The following is a 17098-nucleotide window of genomic DNA, read 5'->3' on the forward strand; positions in this document are numbered from 1 at the left end:
AGAAGGTTTTGAGCATGTTTGACATAGTAACGGTATTTAAAAAATACTAAACTGTCGGCAACAATAGATGCCATTTTCGCGGGCTTCAGCCGCGCCTGGGTAAATGTGACCTGAGCGAAGGCTCGCAGGCAGGTTAGCTGCTGCGCACGGGTAATATGTTTTGTTTACCTGAGTGCAGTCTTGCAGGCACATTGCCGTGTTTTTTGTTTATTAACATTGACAGTGTATTTTTGTGATCTCCATAATATGTTATATTTGGTAAAGATAGATATATTGATAGAAAGTATTATTTGATAACGTTATGTGTTTATAGATAACAACCTGTCCTTCACTGCAAACATAGCTGCTACAACCCGCTGCTGCAGATACACGCTTTACAACATCAGGAGGATGCGTCCCCAGCTGACCCAGAAAGCGACGCAGGTTCTGGTCCAGGCTCTCATCATCTCACGCCTAAACTACTGCAACTCCCTCCTGGCTGGTCTACCTGCATGTGCCATCCGACCTCTGCAGCTCATCCAGAATGCAGCGGCTCGTCTGGTCTTCAACCTTCCTAAATGTTCTCACACCACGCCGCTCCTCCGCTCCCTCCACTGGCTTCCGGTAACTGCTAGAATCCACTTCAAGACAATGGTACTTGCGTACCATGCTGCGAATGGATCTGGCCCTTTCTACATCCAGGACATGGTTAAACCGTACACCCCAGCACGTGCACTCCGCTCTGCATCAACCAAACGGCTCGCTGCACCCTCGCTGAGAAGGGGACCCAAGTTCCCATCAGCAAAAACACGTGGGTTTGCTATCCTGGCTCCAAAATGGTGGAATGAGCTCCCCGCTGACATCAGGACAGCTTACACACCTTCCGGCGCAGACTGAAAACTCATCTCTTTCGACTCCACTTCGAGCAATAGAACTATTAACAAAGCACTTATATACTAATAAAGGACTGGTTTATCTAAAGCCAGTTGAGTAGCACTTGAAATGTTTTTGCTCTATGAAGCCTGATGTACTTATATGATTCTGTTTTCTTCAAGTTTGTATTTTGTTGGTCGAACGCACTTATTGTAAGTCGCTTTGGATAAAAGCGTCAGCTAAATGCAATGTAATGTAATAATTTATATTGACTAAGTTGAATTTCTCCTTGAGATACAGTAATTGACTGTGACAGACAGATAACTTAAATGGAGAAATGTGATGTTTGTAAAGTTCAGCTATTTAAATGTAACTGTGTACTTTGCATTTTGAATAAGAAGCATTCCAGACGATCAACTGGATCCTGTGTATAATTATTGCTGCTGCACTTTTCTGTTTTCTACAGAAATAATTTATTGTTACTGTGGTACCCAAGCTTTTGGGACCCGTAACAACATTTTTTGTGCAGCTGAGTGTCAAGAACTGTGCTTCAAATAGTGATAGGATTAATTGTAGTGCTCCACCTGTATACATGTATATTTGTATGTTAATTTGAGTAAAGTTCCATTGTGATTGACATAATTGTTGTTTTCTATGGTTGCCAATTGACCCACAGTCAATGGTTCATGAACAGTTCATGTACATGAATGACAAGTTAATAGCCAGCCATTGAATTATATTCAGTGACTGGGTATGAACTGTTCATGAATGGTTCATGAAGTTGTTATGAACAGTTCTTGATATGTTCATGAACAATTCTTGAAATGTTCTTGGTTGAAAACTGAATATCCCTACACACTCACTGAAAACTCCATTTCATGAATTGTTCATGAACCATTCCAGCACAGGAGTTTCATGAGTAGTTCATGAACTGCCCTAGTGCCATTTAATGTTCATGACACTTTCATGAACAGTTCATCAACTTTGTTATGAGTTGTTTATGAGCTGTTCATGAGCTGTTCATGAATATGGTTCACTGATATTTCATGAACTTTTCATGACAAGTTCATGAACAGTTCACTATCATCTCACTGGGGTGGACCTCCTCTTAGCTGCCCAGGGGGGCACATGTAAAGTAATTGGTGCGGAGTGCTGTTCCTTTGTCTCTGATGCCACACCGGAAGTTATGGATATGATTCATGATACGGCTAACGGGATAAAGGAATTGCATGAAACTCATGGGTTTACATTTGGGGATTTAAGTGGAACCCTTGGATCCTGGGGAGCGGGGTTGGCTAAATGTGTTGTTACTGTTGCAGTGTTTATCTTGGTTGTGCTAATCCTAGTGATTTGTTTGATCACTGTAGTTAAATTAGCCATACGCAGGGTTGCCAAGACTGCCCTCCAGGCCCCACAGAGGCTAGTGGGGTATTCAACTGTAGATGACACAATGTTGATGTACGACGCTGACCTCCCAGACCCATGGGTCTCCATGGCAGTTCCTGTACCATGGGTACTCCCTTTCAGCGATTGATAAATTGATTAAAGTTGACACTCAGAATAAAGAATAGATGTTTTGATTTTCCTTGAATAAAGAACAGATGTTTTTGATTTTTCCTTCCTCGGGTTGTTACAATAAAATGCCAGATTTTGAACAAATGTATTTGAATAAAATGTATGTAGTAAAGTGCCTTACTCTTGAATAAGTGTATTGAAGTAAACGTAAAGTAATGTTAAAGATTGAGGACACTGTACCTTTACAGATTACAGATTGATCGATTCATCACTGTGAATTTATACCTTAACTGTGAATCTTAACTGGATCCCTTATGATTCTGATTTTATACCTCAATTGGATTTCTTATAATCCTACATTCTAATTGTGTTTTAATAAGTAATTGCCTTGAAGTAAATCTTTAAGATGTAAGCTGATTTTGAATTTGTGTTTGATTAATGAGATTAACTGAGTGATAAATGATAAAAGATCTTGTTTTTGAAACATATATTTTACTATTATATTTTTGTATTGCATGTGTGTTATTATTGTGCTTTTTGACAAAAGAAATCAAACACTGAAGAGAGATGATTTTTCTATTGTGGTTGTCTGTATCAATCATTGTGATTGACTGTTTCAATCTTATTCTGCTTTTGATGTAATTAATGTAATGGGAACCCACACAACTCTGAGGACGTTTTATTTGATTTAAGTAGTGACTGAAATATTCTTAGACTAATGTTAATTGGTTATCAATAAATTGATAAAAGGAAGGATCTGTGAAAGAAATATTTTAATGAGATCTGTGCCTGGGAGAATTTTAGTGTTTTCCTATGTGTCCTGTTTGTAATTTAAACAGGGCACAGGTCAAGAGGCCCTGCCTTCCTGTGGGGGAAGTGTGGCCAATGCGCAGATGGCTTTAACAGACCAGTCCTTTGTCTCTAACATGTCTGGTATCGATTAGGATGGAAAGTGCGCGAATATAGGCCACTCCTATATTCTCTGTGTAGATTTGCGCTGTGCTTCTGTGTATTCCTCAGTGTTGACTGGATCTCTATATGATTAAAGTTGTGTGGATATCTTGTGAACGCTCCCGGCCGTGACTCTCAATAAACTTCAGTGGATGATTTAAGCAGATTTCAGTCTTCCATTCTTTCATCACGTTGCTGATCAGAAGTTTCTTTCACAGCACTTATATACTAATAAAGGACTGGCTTATCTATAGCCAGTTGAGTAGCACTTGAAATGCTTGGCTCTATGAAACCTGATGTACTTATATGATTCTGTTTTCTTCAAGGTTGTGTCTTCCTGGTCGAATGTACTTATTGTAAGTCGCTTTGGATAAAAGCGTCAGCTAAATGCAATGTAATGTAATGATGATGTATGTACCCATCGATTCTGTGTCATCTCACGATCGGATTGATGAGTTGGACGTGCAGCTACGATAAGTAATAAGGGTGTTATGAGTGAGTTTCTGTGCCACACGCCGTTAGCATTTTTCGCTCGTGGCTAATTCATAGGCTCAGTGCTAGCTTTGTGGGTTTAAAAAAAAAAAAAAAAATCAGTTAGCTGAGTTTCTTCCCATTACATGGATAGAAAACATTCATAGTTTATTGAATATTAAGATGCCCTCAGACGCTGTTTCCTGCAGATGATGCGTTTTCCCCCCCGGTATTGGGGGTGCGGTGTAGAAGAGGTTAAAGGCAATGTGAGTGTCCATTCCCATTGGATAACGGAGGATTTTACACCTGGAAGTAAGTATTCCCCTTACTGTCGATTGATTTTACACAGTGATATCTGCACTACTCATCAACTCAAAAACACCAGATTATCCTTGTTAATTACACAACATTGATTGGTTTAAATTGTGTACAATACTTTTGTATTTTTCCCCTTCGATTCGGATTCGATTTTTTCAGAGTTTAGGATGGCCGAAGACACTACACTACCCAGAATGCTCAGCTATCGTTCGGCTTTGCTCACAAACCCAGTGATTAGTCCTCAAGCTCTGTGATTGGTTGACCTCCAACTGCATTCTATATGAAAAAAAACGTTTCATAAAAGATAAAATCATACTTTATTCAGCAGTGCTTGCTTTACTCTTTGAAAGTCATCACATGAATGCATTGTAATAAATGGTTCGGCTGCATTAAATATTACACATCTGTCGTAGTTCTTTATTTATCTACAGAGATCTGGCCTCAGAATAGACCGGAAACTATTCTTTTACCGTTCTGTTTTAATTTCACAATAAAGTTAATAGTAATATTTTGTTTTGATATTATTCTTTTATATATATATATATATTACACTATATATATATATTGTATTAACTACTAGACCGCTGGGTCATGTTAAAACCATCTTTTCGGTGTTGCTGTGGGTTTTTTCCATCGCTTTTGTGTTACAAATATCAAAACAATAACAAAATATATCCGTCGTAAACCAAACCAGAAACAGCAGTATATTTTATTTTGTTAACACTGTAAACTTGACAGTTTTTTAACCCAAACCACCTACTGGTTAAAAAAGTTATTACACGTTTAGATTAACTGCAATGCAGGTAGATTGTGTTGCTTTTTAATGACTGTTTTAAAATGCCTTTTTCTAATGTCTTTCATTTTTGTAAAGCACTTTTGAATGTGTTATATTTGATGAAAACATTTAAATATTAAGAGTACATACAAAATAGTGGGAAAGTAGAAGGTCAATGATATAAATATTGAATAGAAAATACTCTCAGTGATCTCTACAATAAAACAGTTTAGTGCCTGATATTAAAAAAGATATTAATAGGAGGATGTGCAAAACAGACAAACTAATAAGGCTTTATTTAAACATTAAAGAATACTTTAGGTCAAGGTCTTCTTTTAAATAAAAAAAAAAGCTTTGGGGGTATCTACAGATAAATATTAAGCCTGACAAAATACTTAAAGTCTAATATATTGCATGGTTTGTTTTGGAACTTGACAATCAACTTTCCTGCAATGTTAACTATGTTGAAGCACTTATTTTAACCGATATTATACATATGATTATACTCTTATAAGATGTATGTAGATAGTAAAATAAATGTGCAGAATATGACAGTTTAATGGTGGAGGTATACACACATATTGATAGATGTCTTGTAATGCACTGTTGAGGAACCTGTAACCCAAGTTTTTCATTCATTGCATAACTACACCGTAGTTGTGTATGTCAATAAACCTTAGAAAATCTTGAAATCTTGAAAGGGATGTGCAAAATAGCAATTATATACAGTCTTTAATTAACTATTAGTAGAGAATAACGAGTAATGAATATACTTTATAGAGATCTGCAGATAAATGTTTAGTCTTCTCAAGCACCCACTACCAAATATCTCGCCTGATTGTTGGCACTTGACAATCACCTTCACTGAATTTTACTCAGGTGTAAATAAAGTCTGATTTAAGGGTTGTTTATATTTCACATCATTAATCCAAATATGTAAAGTAACTGAAATAAATGTAGTGGAGCAAAAATACCAGGTTAACCTTAAAGAAAGCCCTCAGGATTATAAAAGACCCCCATCACCCCAGCCACAAACTGTTCTGTCTGCTGCTGTCTGGCAGGCGGTACGCAGCATCCGGACTAAAACCACCAGACTCAGGGACAGTTTCATCCCACAGGCCAGAAGACTATTGCACACCTGAACTTTGAAACAACATCCATAACATTCAACCGGCTGCTACTTAGTAATGATTTATCTAATATATCATATTACAATCACTTGTATAGACTCTTATTGCACTATTTCACTTTTACTATTTTACTATTTTTCTTTTTGTATTGACTTGCACTATTTTTTTCTGTTTATCTGTTTTATTGTGTTGCACTGTTGGATGAGCCTGTGACCTAAGGGGGGGGGGGGGGGGGGCGGGGTAGGACACGTTCGATTCCTGTGTGGGATAGTGTGCCTCCGATGGGTTTCATTCCATTCCAAAGTGCTGTTTGACGCTCGGTGTAAACTTCGCTCACTGCCACTCCAACATCCAATCACAGAGCTTGAGGACTAATCACGGGGTTTGTCAAGCAAAGCACATGGTGTAGTCCCAAACGATAGCTGAGGATTCTGGGTAGTGTAGTGTTTTCGGCCATCTTAAACTCCGAAAAAATATTAGTTTCTCCGAATCGAATGGGGAAAATACAAAAGCATTGTACACAATTCAAACCAATCAATGTTGTGTAATTAACAAGGATAATCTGGTGTTTTTGAGTTGATGAGTAGTGCAGATATCACTGTAAAATTAATTGACAGTTAAGGAGAATACTTACTTCCGGGTGTAAAATCCTCTGTTATCCAATGGGAATGGACGCTCACATTGCCTTTAACTGCCGCCGACATGGACCGATGCGGTGCTTCCCTGAGCGTCAAATACCACCGCCAATGGGAATACATTGCAATCAGTTGAAAGCTCTTTGCGTCCGTTTATGAAGCTGAAGGAGACTCGGCGCGTCACAACTGCACGCCAAAGGATTTCCAAAAATTCATCCATCTATCTTCTACCGCTTATCCGGGGTATGGGAACCCATACCAAGTGCCCGAAACACCTCCACTGGCTCCTTTCTACTAAAGGAGAAGCAGCTTTATTCTCCTTCCTGGAGGACTAAAACCCTCACCCTAACCCTCCACCCAGCCACCCTCCGTTCTTTGACCATAGGTGAAGGTAGGAGCAAAGATGGACAGGTATTTTCAATAAACCAATAACTAGAATGTTCTATCAATATGTCTCCTAACTTTTCATCATCATTATTATTCATCACTTCATTGAGTGCATTTATCTATAGTGGGTGTTTCAGGTGTAGAATTGCTGTGCTCATGTTTAATTCATGCAGCAGTGTTTATCAGCGGGAACATTCTCCCTCTTGAAAGTGAAACGCGGATTCCGTCCAGTGACTGATGTTCAGTCTCTGTGGGATTACTGTGAGATTCAGCAGTGGAGTGTTAAGCTGATGGGAAAGCACTGTGTTGTGTATGCTAATGAAGACATGAAATGCATCCTCACCCCCCGTCTATCTCACCTGACACTCACTCATCTCATCCTTTCTCTTTGTCTCCCCCCCTCTCTCTGTGTCTCCCCGCTTTAATGTCATCTCTCCTGTCTGCAGACATGTCTCCATGTTTCTCTCTGCATTACTCCGTGAGTCCTCTTCCTCTGAACACTGACTGACAGCTGTGAGAGGGATGGGTGAGGAAAGGGTGAGGAGAAGTGGTTAAAGGATCACATCCTCACATATCGTGCCAGTACTTGAATATTACTCGAAGCGGCCAGAAATCATATTTTGCTTGAAATTAGCATTATCAAGTTAATGTTGATTGTACAATGTAATGGCTTTAGAATAATGATCCCATCAGCATTTAGACTGGGTCCCTTTCCGCCTCGGTTCACAATGCAATATATAGTAGTTAGTGACTCGCAAAAATACAAGAGATGCAGATACAAACAGGAGCTGTAAACCAGTCTAGTACAGTGCTCACTAAGATTGGATGACTTTGATAAATCCATCACAAAATTTCGCAGGGCATAAACAAATAAAACAATTAAAGAGGTGACATCAGACCTAGGTTACATTTTACGCAAACATCATGAGAAATAAACCAGTAAAGTCAGGTCTGTATTAAATGTTTAAGGGGCAGGTATAGTAGCATTGCTAGTATCTCGGAGTGTCACGTAGAAACTGATGCCCTTCTATGCAAAACTCTGAAAGGTTGGAAAGGATTACATGTATCAACCTAAAGTTAGTTGTACAGTGAAAAGTGTTGGTCTGCACCAACACGATGTATAGAGTGGTGCTGTAATGAGTCCTAAGATCCGGAAAATTATTAGCATTTTTCCACTTCCAGTTTCGTTGTCTCAATGTTTGTTTGAAAGTGTTTGTGGTTAGAAGCCTGAAATAAGGTCTGTGATTAAAACAAGTTTAGGAGATCTTCACATTTTGCTCTACGACATTAGATACTCGTGAAGGTCCGAAGCTTCAAAGGGTCATAAAAACCACGGTTGCTAACAAGTGACTAAATAAACCACTAAACGCCATCCACCTTTAGCTTAGCGGTGTTGATGTGCAGCCATGCTACCGGCATGTAGTTTGTGTATAACATTACATTAGCTTTTTATTTCTGCAAATTACATTTACAGTACCTGTCCGAAATGTCAAAGTAGTTTTAAAATATGGAGATTATCCTGCTGAACAAAAACATGGAATGTATCATAAACGTTAGCTACAAAGCAAATGTTCTGCAGTCTACAGAAATCCAAGGGGGGAATCCCATTGTTTTTTGTATTTTTGACGCTAACTTCCAGGTCAGTTTACGAAAATACTTCATGCGGCAATCCATCGGATCCTTGGGGTCCATAGAGTATGTGCACTGCACTTACGTTTTCCTGAAGCCCCGCCTCCAATCCACTGCGTCACGGCCTGTCTTGGCTCAACATTTTAGACCCTAATGATTTAAATAAGGGCTATTTGAAGGGTTCATACTAGGTAGTTTATCTACGTAAACAAGAAATCTGCTGATTTACAGACATCTCTCTTCCATATGTAAAATGAAGTCACGGACTGACACCAAGTGTAGTACCACCGTTTGTCCACTTCAACACATTTGCATCAAGGCCTGACTCACTTCCTGGGGGCTTGGTCAGGACATCACTTGTTGCAGCATGCTGGCAGGTCGATACAATACGATACGCATGGAGCCTTCGAGCTTTACCAAAAACACGTGATGATGCCATTTTGACAAGTGCACTTTATGAATCCCAATGTGTCATTTAGAAGGTTTTCTATGTCTTTATTTGAAAGGGACAGTGCATGTTAATAAATATCAGCATTAAGTTCAAGATGTCAAAAAGCTAGTGAGCTCAAATTTACATCCGTATTCCAGAGAGAGGTATCAGTAAAAGTAACACTACAAGTCACAATTTGTTCATATCCCAACATCCATGAAAACAACAGCCATTTATGCCTAAAATAAGTTTTACCCAATCTGTAATATAACAGTATTGATATTATATCTGTAACCTTTATAATTAGATACATTTTTCGAACCTAATTTAGGTGACGCCTGCACCATAATACTGCAAAATCCATCTGACGGGGGATTTAGGGATTCTGTGAGTGATTTCTACTCCTTCAAGATTTCATTTTAGTTGAAGACGTATTACATGAATAAAGATTAATATTACTCATGCATTTCAGCATGCACCAACACATTGAACAGGTTGTTGGTGATAATTAGTTTAGTTATAAACAGTAATTGTCCACAGAGAGCTGACAGACCACACACTGCTCTGTTTGGTTCAATGGATAACCACAGGTGTTGCAGAAAACACAGGGAAAAAAATATAGAATTTAATTTACTTCTCCTGCCAAACTTTTCTCTGTTCCTGGGATTTAAAAACCCCTCCAGTCACAAAAACAGCGCATTACAATTCACACCATGCAACAGCTGCATATAAATCAATACAGAGACCCAGAGCTGATGGTACCGGCAGATGTTCAGAAAACCAATAAACAACAAGACAATGTTAAAATGCCTCTGCCTGATTATTGTTTAATATATCATCTTTAAATATGTTGTATTAGTATTTAGTGGTGGAATGTAACAAATTATACATTTGTAAAAATATGAAAATACCACTTTATACAGTCAAAATAAATGACTGCAGTTCACTGAATCGCCACTTACTGTAAGGCTGGCTTTAAAAAGGTAGTCAATTTCAAAGTGTAAATGCCCAAATGTAAGAAATAAACACAACATACTTTAGCTTTTGGTACTATAAAGACATTCAGCAGAAAGTCCTTCTGTACTTTCACTTTCATATAAAGACTATTGATGCACTCTAAGATGTTACTGCTTTTTTCTTTATGGTTGTTGTTTTGGTGTCTTAACCAGATAAGCCCCAAGCCTGTTTTTCAGGTCTCAGGCTCGAAAATGACATTCCCAGAACAAATGACCATATCTTCCCTTCTAAAAGGGTTACATTAATAATCTTTTTTCTCAAAGTAATGATAGATTGAACATGTAAAACTGTATATTATAGTGTCCGTCCAAAAATAATGTTTTACTTATAGTGAAAACTACCCTTGGATGATGGTAAGGTAGACTAAAAGCTTTAGGAATCCAAAGTACAACATATAATAAGTACCCTGTATCAAGATTGATGCAAAACAAGCGACATTTGACATTTTTAGAGAGGTTTAGCAAAAAAAACCTCCACCTCTGAGGTGATTTGGGTGGAAATGGGGGTTTTACCGTTTCTCTGGAACCCATTGGTCGATTTTGGTGATTGACATCTCTTTCTGACCTTTACAGCCAATAGAATCGAAGGGGAATCTCCCCACTCACACACATGGTAAAACAAAAAGGTGGGGGCTTCGTGCACACAGTTTTGCATGAGAGTGAACCTATCTCTCGCTCTGACATCTGAAAACCGAAAAGCAGGTTTATTGCTCATGGATTATCAGAAATCATTTCAAAGGGACACAGACACATTGGATTAACCTATGGGTTAACTTCAGCAGCGGTTTTATCGTTTTAATGCCATTGAAGACCACTTTTGACCAGACTACGACACAGGTGAGCCATGTTAGCGTTTTTAGCTACCTAGCGCCGCATGTTTTGATGTCTGTTCTTGTTATTACCTCCGCAAGTTCGTATAATTGAGTGATAATGAGGTCATTCTGTGTCACCTCACGATGTGAAACGATGGGTTGGATGTGCACCAAAGATAAATAATAAGGTTTTGTGAGTGAATTTCGGTGCAGTCATCTGTTAACATTTTTCGCTCGTTGCTAATTTGGAGGCTCAGCATTAGCATTGTGTTTTTAAAAAAAAAAAAACTAATTAAAATGATCAGTTAGATGAGTTTCTTCCCGTTACATGGATATAAAACATTCATAGTTTATTAAATTAACATGCCCTCAGACACTGTTTCCTGCAAGATGTTGCGGCAGTACCCCGGTACCGGGGTCTCTCGGGCTTAATAGGTTTTAAAGGCAGCAACACGAGCTGTAAACACGTTATCAAGTAGTTTAGTAGCTGGTCTTGTCATGATTTTGTGTTTTTGTTGCCTGTTTTATTTTTGAAATGCCTTTTCTCCTTGTGTCTTGTCGGGTTTTACTTCCTGTATATTCCCGCCTGATAGTCTGATTGTGTCTACCTGCTGCCCCTGTGTTTAACCCCCTCCCCTCCAGCAGTGCCTTGTCTCTGTGATTGGTCTATAGGCCTGTCTTCCTATATTTTTCAGTTTGTTGTCTTTTTTCCCCGTCTATATTCCTGTCTGTTTTCCCTGAGGTACAACCTGTGTTCCTTATTCTGTTCCTCGTGCCCCCTGGTATACCTGTTCAATGCTAGTGGAATACGTTTATACTGTTGACTTACTTTTATTACAACATTTTACAACATCTTTACATTATAATACATAATACACAATACATAATACATTGTATTTTCCTCTGGTTAAACAGTCCTAGTTGGATTGTTTGCAAGCCTATCAGTTTTATTTAAGAAACCTTGCCCTGTAAATATTGTGTATTACATATATTCTATGAGAAAATGGCCCCACTCAACCAACAGTTGTACATAATCAGCCAAACAGATAATTTTAATGAATACGGAAATACGTAACAATTAAGCTGATTTATGACTAAAAGCCACTGTTAGGACTTTTAGGACAGCTTCCTAACTGTAGTGGAGGAACTTAATTTGCCTCTGAATATAGTAAATTCAGACATGTATTATCTCAGGATAAACCCCTTTAGATGTTTTTATGACGCAAATAAAATACACTTACCAAACACAACAATGACAAAAACCGACTAAATGACCACACAAAAAAAGAGAAAAAGCATATCACAATCAGGACAATAAAATACAACATAATAAAGGCAAAACAAACAACCAAATACCTGAAGCAATTGTAAAAATGCTGAATCTATAAATTAAGATAAGATAACAAACATAGCATTTGGTTTTAAGACGAGAAAACAATTTTGGTCAATTTTTCCAATCAGAAGTATAAAATGAACAGGAAAAGCACTGAAAAGTAAAGTGCATTACAATGTGCAGTATTTGAGTAGAATAACTACTTCCCACTGCTGAATTGCACATATAACATTCGAGAACGGAGATAAAGGAGGAGACATATAAATAAAATAAAAGCAAATTCCTCTGACAAGTGATTTAAAAGAGGAAAAGAAGAGCGGTAAAAGAGCAGAAATCCCTCCAGCTGACAATAAAACATGCCTTACCTTTGAATGTGGAGTGGAGCAGATTCCTACACAAACAGGTGGATGTGAGAGGTCCGCACTAACAGGTGGAGAGAGAGAGGCAGCGAGCAGTGAGAGAGGAAGGGTGGGGGGGGGAGAGGGGGAGAGAGGGAGAGAGGGAGGGAGATCTCCCTGTGATAGATTTGGAATTCTTAACCCTTTCTCTGCCTCTTCTCCTGCCTCGTTTTCTCCGATTCCCTGCGTTTAATATCCTCTTCCCTGAGCCTCACATTCATCTGAAATGTCAACAGTGGTGCTTTAATCACACTACACATGTATTAGATTAAGTCTCCCTCACTTCTCCCTCCCCCCCCCGGCTGCAGATTGCGGGGGGAGACAGAAAATAATGTGCCAACAAGCAGCATCTGTCTCCTTCTTCCTGTGTGTAATTTGTGCGTAATGATGCCTAATGATACATGTGTGCATCCAACACACAGATAATCACACTGTTGTTGTTGTTTTTTTACTACTCTTTTCTCAGGAAAGGGTGTAGATCATCTGGACCTCCATCCATTCTTCCTCCACCCCCCTACCCCCCTCTTCTTATTGTTTTACTTTTTGAATCCTTTTGCTCCTCTTGTTCTTCTCCCGTGTTCAGACGGATAGGTGTCCCTGGAGTGAAGGAACCCCTCGTTAAAAAAAACAAAAAAACATTCTTCTTCTTCCTCCTCTTCCTCTCTGCATCCCATCATCCCATCCACCCACACACTCCTCTCTCCACCCATGTGAAATGTACGGGAACCCTGTCTTTTTTTATTCATTTTTCATCTGTTCCATCTCAAGTCTAACATGATATAAGAGCCCTGCAGGCCAGCGCAGTGATGAATAAAAAACAAGAAATAACCTGCTGCTGCGGTGTAGGCTTTCTTCGCTTTTAAACCCAGATGCAGCACTTCTCCACCAGCTAATGGCCCTTGGAGCCAAGCCTGCAGAGGAAAGCTTCCTCTATGTAAAATAAAGTAACACTTTGTTATATAAAAAGCAGGTTTTGAGATGTTTTTATTATGTTAAACAGGCCCTATTATTCTTTTTTGGGTTTGCCCTGTCCTGTGGTGTGCTATAGGTTTTTGTGCATGTAAATCTGCACAATGTCGGCTAAAATTGCAAAGTTCCCTCCAGAGCAAGTTTCTCCACCATTTGTGCAGAAAGCATGAAGTAGAAAAGATCGCCGATGCTAATGTAGCGTTAGCATTTCTCCCCCGGGCTTAAATGGTGTATTATAGAATGATCACACCGGTCTGACAGTACTCTTCAAAGGGTTCACGAAATATGACTACTACTCTTACTGTTTAACATTTTGGGTTACTTGATGTTACTTCCTGTTAAGGCTAATACAAATGACAAGGCTAAGACTGTAATGCTAACTAACGTGCTTGCTACTAGGTAGGTAGCTAACTTGATCCAGCCACTCCTGGTCCTTTCATCAGACGGGAAGCGAAAGAACGAGCAAGACCCATTGCTGGTATGATAACAACCTGGTACTAAGCACACAGGCATCTTGTTAAAATTATCTTATCTTAGCTATCTCTTTTTTGGTGGAGGAACACAATTGTGACATCAGTTATGACATCGCTTACGCGACTCTGGGATTTGTAGTCGTTCTAGTTGCGTATTTTCCATAGTCTTATATTTCAACAGTTTTATGACAAACTGTGACTTTTTTGACATGGAAATTATTTTTTAAGATTGGCAAACATCATATGTGTAATTCATGGCACAATTCAAACGGGATCGAAAGATACGTTTTCTCTCCATTGACTTCAATACATAATTTTTCCGAAATAAGGTCCCATGGACCGGAAGTAGATGGGCGTGACTTCGCCACTCTATTTCACAAAACACCACAGCATTTCACAAAACGCTACAGCATTTTAGAAAACACCACCGCATTTCAGGAAATGCCACAGCATTTCACATTTAAAGGAAAGGGTATTCCTTCTAGGGAGAAAACTTCTTGTTTGTGATTGGACAGAGCCAGCCAAAGAAGCACTGCTGTGATTGGTTGTTTTTGCTGCCAGTCAAGAAATGACGCTTCGTGATTGGTCAGCACCCAACAGCGGAACATGTCTCGAAACATCAGCCGTTAGCTGTTAGCACACAGAGCTCACAGCTCCTCATATCTGTTAAGAAACTGGACAAAAGTTAAACATGAACAAACCACAGACTGTCTATGTCAGGCATGGGCAAACTAAGGCCCGCGGGCCATATACGGCCTGTTGGGCTTTTGAATCTGGCCCGCCGAATATTGGTACGAAATGTTCCAAATTATAGTAAAGACCGCATTCATTTTGCCTTTTTCCTGCAATACCCGGCATTTCAGTTGATCCCACTAGATGGCGCAATCTAGACACAATTTACCTTTGCTGGAGTCTGGTCTCTTCTCTCAGCTGGCCCCACTCGGCAACCCGGCAAGATCCAAGAACCAAATATGTCACGCTTATATTGGAGGGGGTCGAGATTAACCTGAGCAATAACAGTTCATGGCGAGTACATTACATTACATTGCATTTAGCTGACGCTTTTATCCAAAGCGACTTACAATAAGTACATTCGACCAGGAAGACACAACCTTGAAGAAAACAGAATCATATAAGTACATCAGGTTTCATAGAGCAAAACATGTCAAGTGCTACTCAACTGGCTATAGATAAGACAGTCCTTTATTAGTATATACATCTTCCTATTATACACACATGCATTTCCAAACATTTGGACTACCTATGTTGCAAATGTATTATCTTTTCAATTTACACACGGCATCTATTGCACATCTGTCCGTCCTGGGAGAGGGATCCCTCCTCTGTTGCTCTCCCTGAGGTTTCTCCCATGTTCCCTTTAAACTGTGGGTTTTCTCCGGAAGTTTTTCCTTGTACGATGTGAGGGTCTAAGGACAGAGGGTGTCGTATTGTCATACTGAAATTCTGTACACACTGTGAAGACCACTAAGACAAATGTAACATTTGTGATATTGGGCTATATAAATGTATTGATTGATTGATTGATTGATTGATTGATTGATTGATTGATTGATTGATTGATTGATTGATTGATTGATTGATTGATATAAGTGCTCTGTTAGCAGTTCTTTGTTAGTAATTCTATCGCTCGAGGTGGAGTCGAAAGAGATGAGTTTTCAGTCTGCGCCGGAAGATGTGCAGGCTTTCTGCTGTCCTGATGTCAATGGGGAGCTCATTCCACCATTTTGGAGCCAGGATAGCAAACCCACGTGTTTTTGCTGATGGGAACTTGGGTCCCCCTCGCAGCGTGGGTGCAGCGAGTCGTTTGGCTGATGCAGAGCATAGTGCACGTGCTGGGGTGTACAGTGTAACCATGTCCTGGATTTAGGAAGGACCAGATCCATTCGCAGCATGGTATGCAAGTACCAGTGTCTTGAAGTGAATTCTAGCAGTTACCGGAAGCCAGTGAAGGGAGCGGAGGAGCTGAGTGGTGTGGTAAAATGTAGGAAGGTTGAAGACCAGACGAGCCGCTGCATTCTGGATGAGCTGCAGAGGTCGGATGGCACATGCAGGTAGACCAGCCAGGAGGGAGTTGCAGTAGTCTAGGCGTGAGATGACGAGAGCCTGGACCAGAACCTGCGTCGCTTTCTGTGTCAGCTGGGGACGTATCTTCCTGATGTTGTAAAGCGTCTATCTGAAGCAACGGGTTGTAGCAGCGATGTTTGCAGTGAAGGACAGGTTGTTATCTATGGTCACACCCAGATTCCTTGCAGTCTGAGTCGGGGAAACAACAGAGGTGCCGATGTTGATAGTCAGGTCAAGAGTGGGACAATCTTTTCCCGGAAGGAAAAGCAGTTCAGTCTTGTCAAGGTTGAGCTTGAGGTGATGAGCGGACATCCACTGAGAGATGTCAGCTAGACAAGCAGAGATGCGTGCGACGACCTGGGTCTCTGAGCGGGGAAAGGACAGAATGAATTGGGTGTCGTCAGCGTAGCAGTATGAAAAACCATGCGGGCTAATGACAGATCCGAGCGAGTTTGTGTACAGGGAGAAGAGGAGGAGACCAAGAACAGAGCCCTGAGGGACCCCTATAGTTAATTGACAAGGGTCGGACTCGGACCCTCTCCAAGTTACCCTGTAGGTACGGTCTTTGAGGTATGAGGTGAGGAGGGAAAGTGCAGAGCCTGAAACTCCAAGTTCTTGGAGAGTGTGAAGGAGGATCTGATGGTTCACCATGTCGAATGCAGCAGACAGGTCCAAAAGGATAATGACAGAGGAGAGGGATGCTGCTTTGGCAGTGTGCAGTTCCTCAGTGACAGCAATGAGAGCAGTTTCTGTGGAGTGACCTGCCTTGAAACCAGACTGGTGCGGATCCAGAAGGTTGTGCTGATGGAGATAACAGGAGAGTTGTTTAAAGACAGGAACGGGAGGAGAGAGACAGGCCTGTAGTTTATAACATCAGACGGGTTGAGAGTGGGTTTCTTTAGGAGAGGGTTTACTCTTG

The 17098-nt window shown here is 40.1% G+C and overlaps 1 protein-coding gene across 2 annotated transcripts in view; it reads right to left on the reverse strand.

The window, feature by feature from the left end:
• doc2a (double C2-like domains, alpha) overlaps positions 1–12708 on the reverse strand; it is a 171943-nt gene extending 159235 nt beyond the window's left edge. The window contains exon 1 of one of the 2 annotated variants that reach the window (XM_034089111.2): positions 12620–12708. The gene's annotated coding sequence lies outside the window, so the exon portion shown is untranslated. Of the gene's footprint in view, positions 1–12277; positions 12360–12619 lie in introns of those variants that run through there. The other variant, XM_071203940.1, reaches the window with a different exon arrangement.
• Between the last annotated feature and the right edge of the window lie 4390 nt (positions 12709–17098).

The sequence above is a fragment of the Pseudochaenichthys georgianus genome, chromosome 8 (genome assembly GCF_902827115.2).
Source record: "Pseudochaenichthys georgianus chromosome 8, fPseGeo1.2, whole genome shotgun sequence".
NCBI classification, from domain to species: Eukaryota; Metazoa; Chordata; class Actinopteri; order Perciformes; family Channichthyidae; genus Pseudochaenichthys; species Pseudochaenichthys georgianus.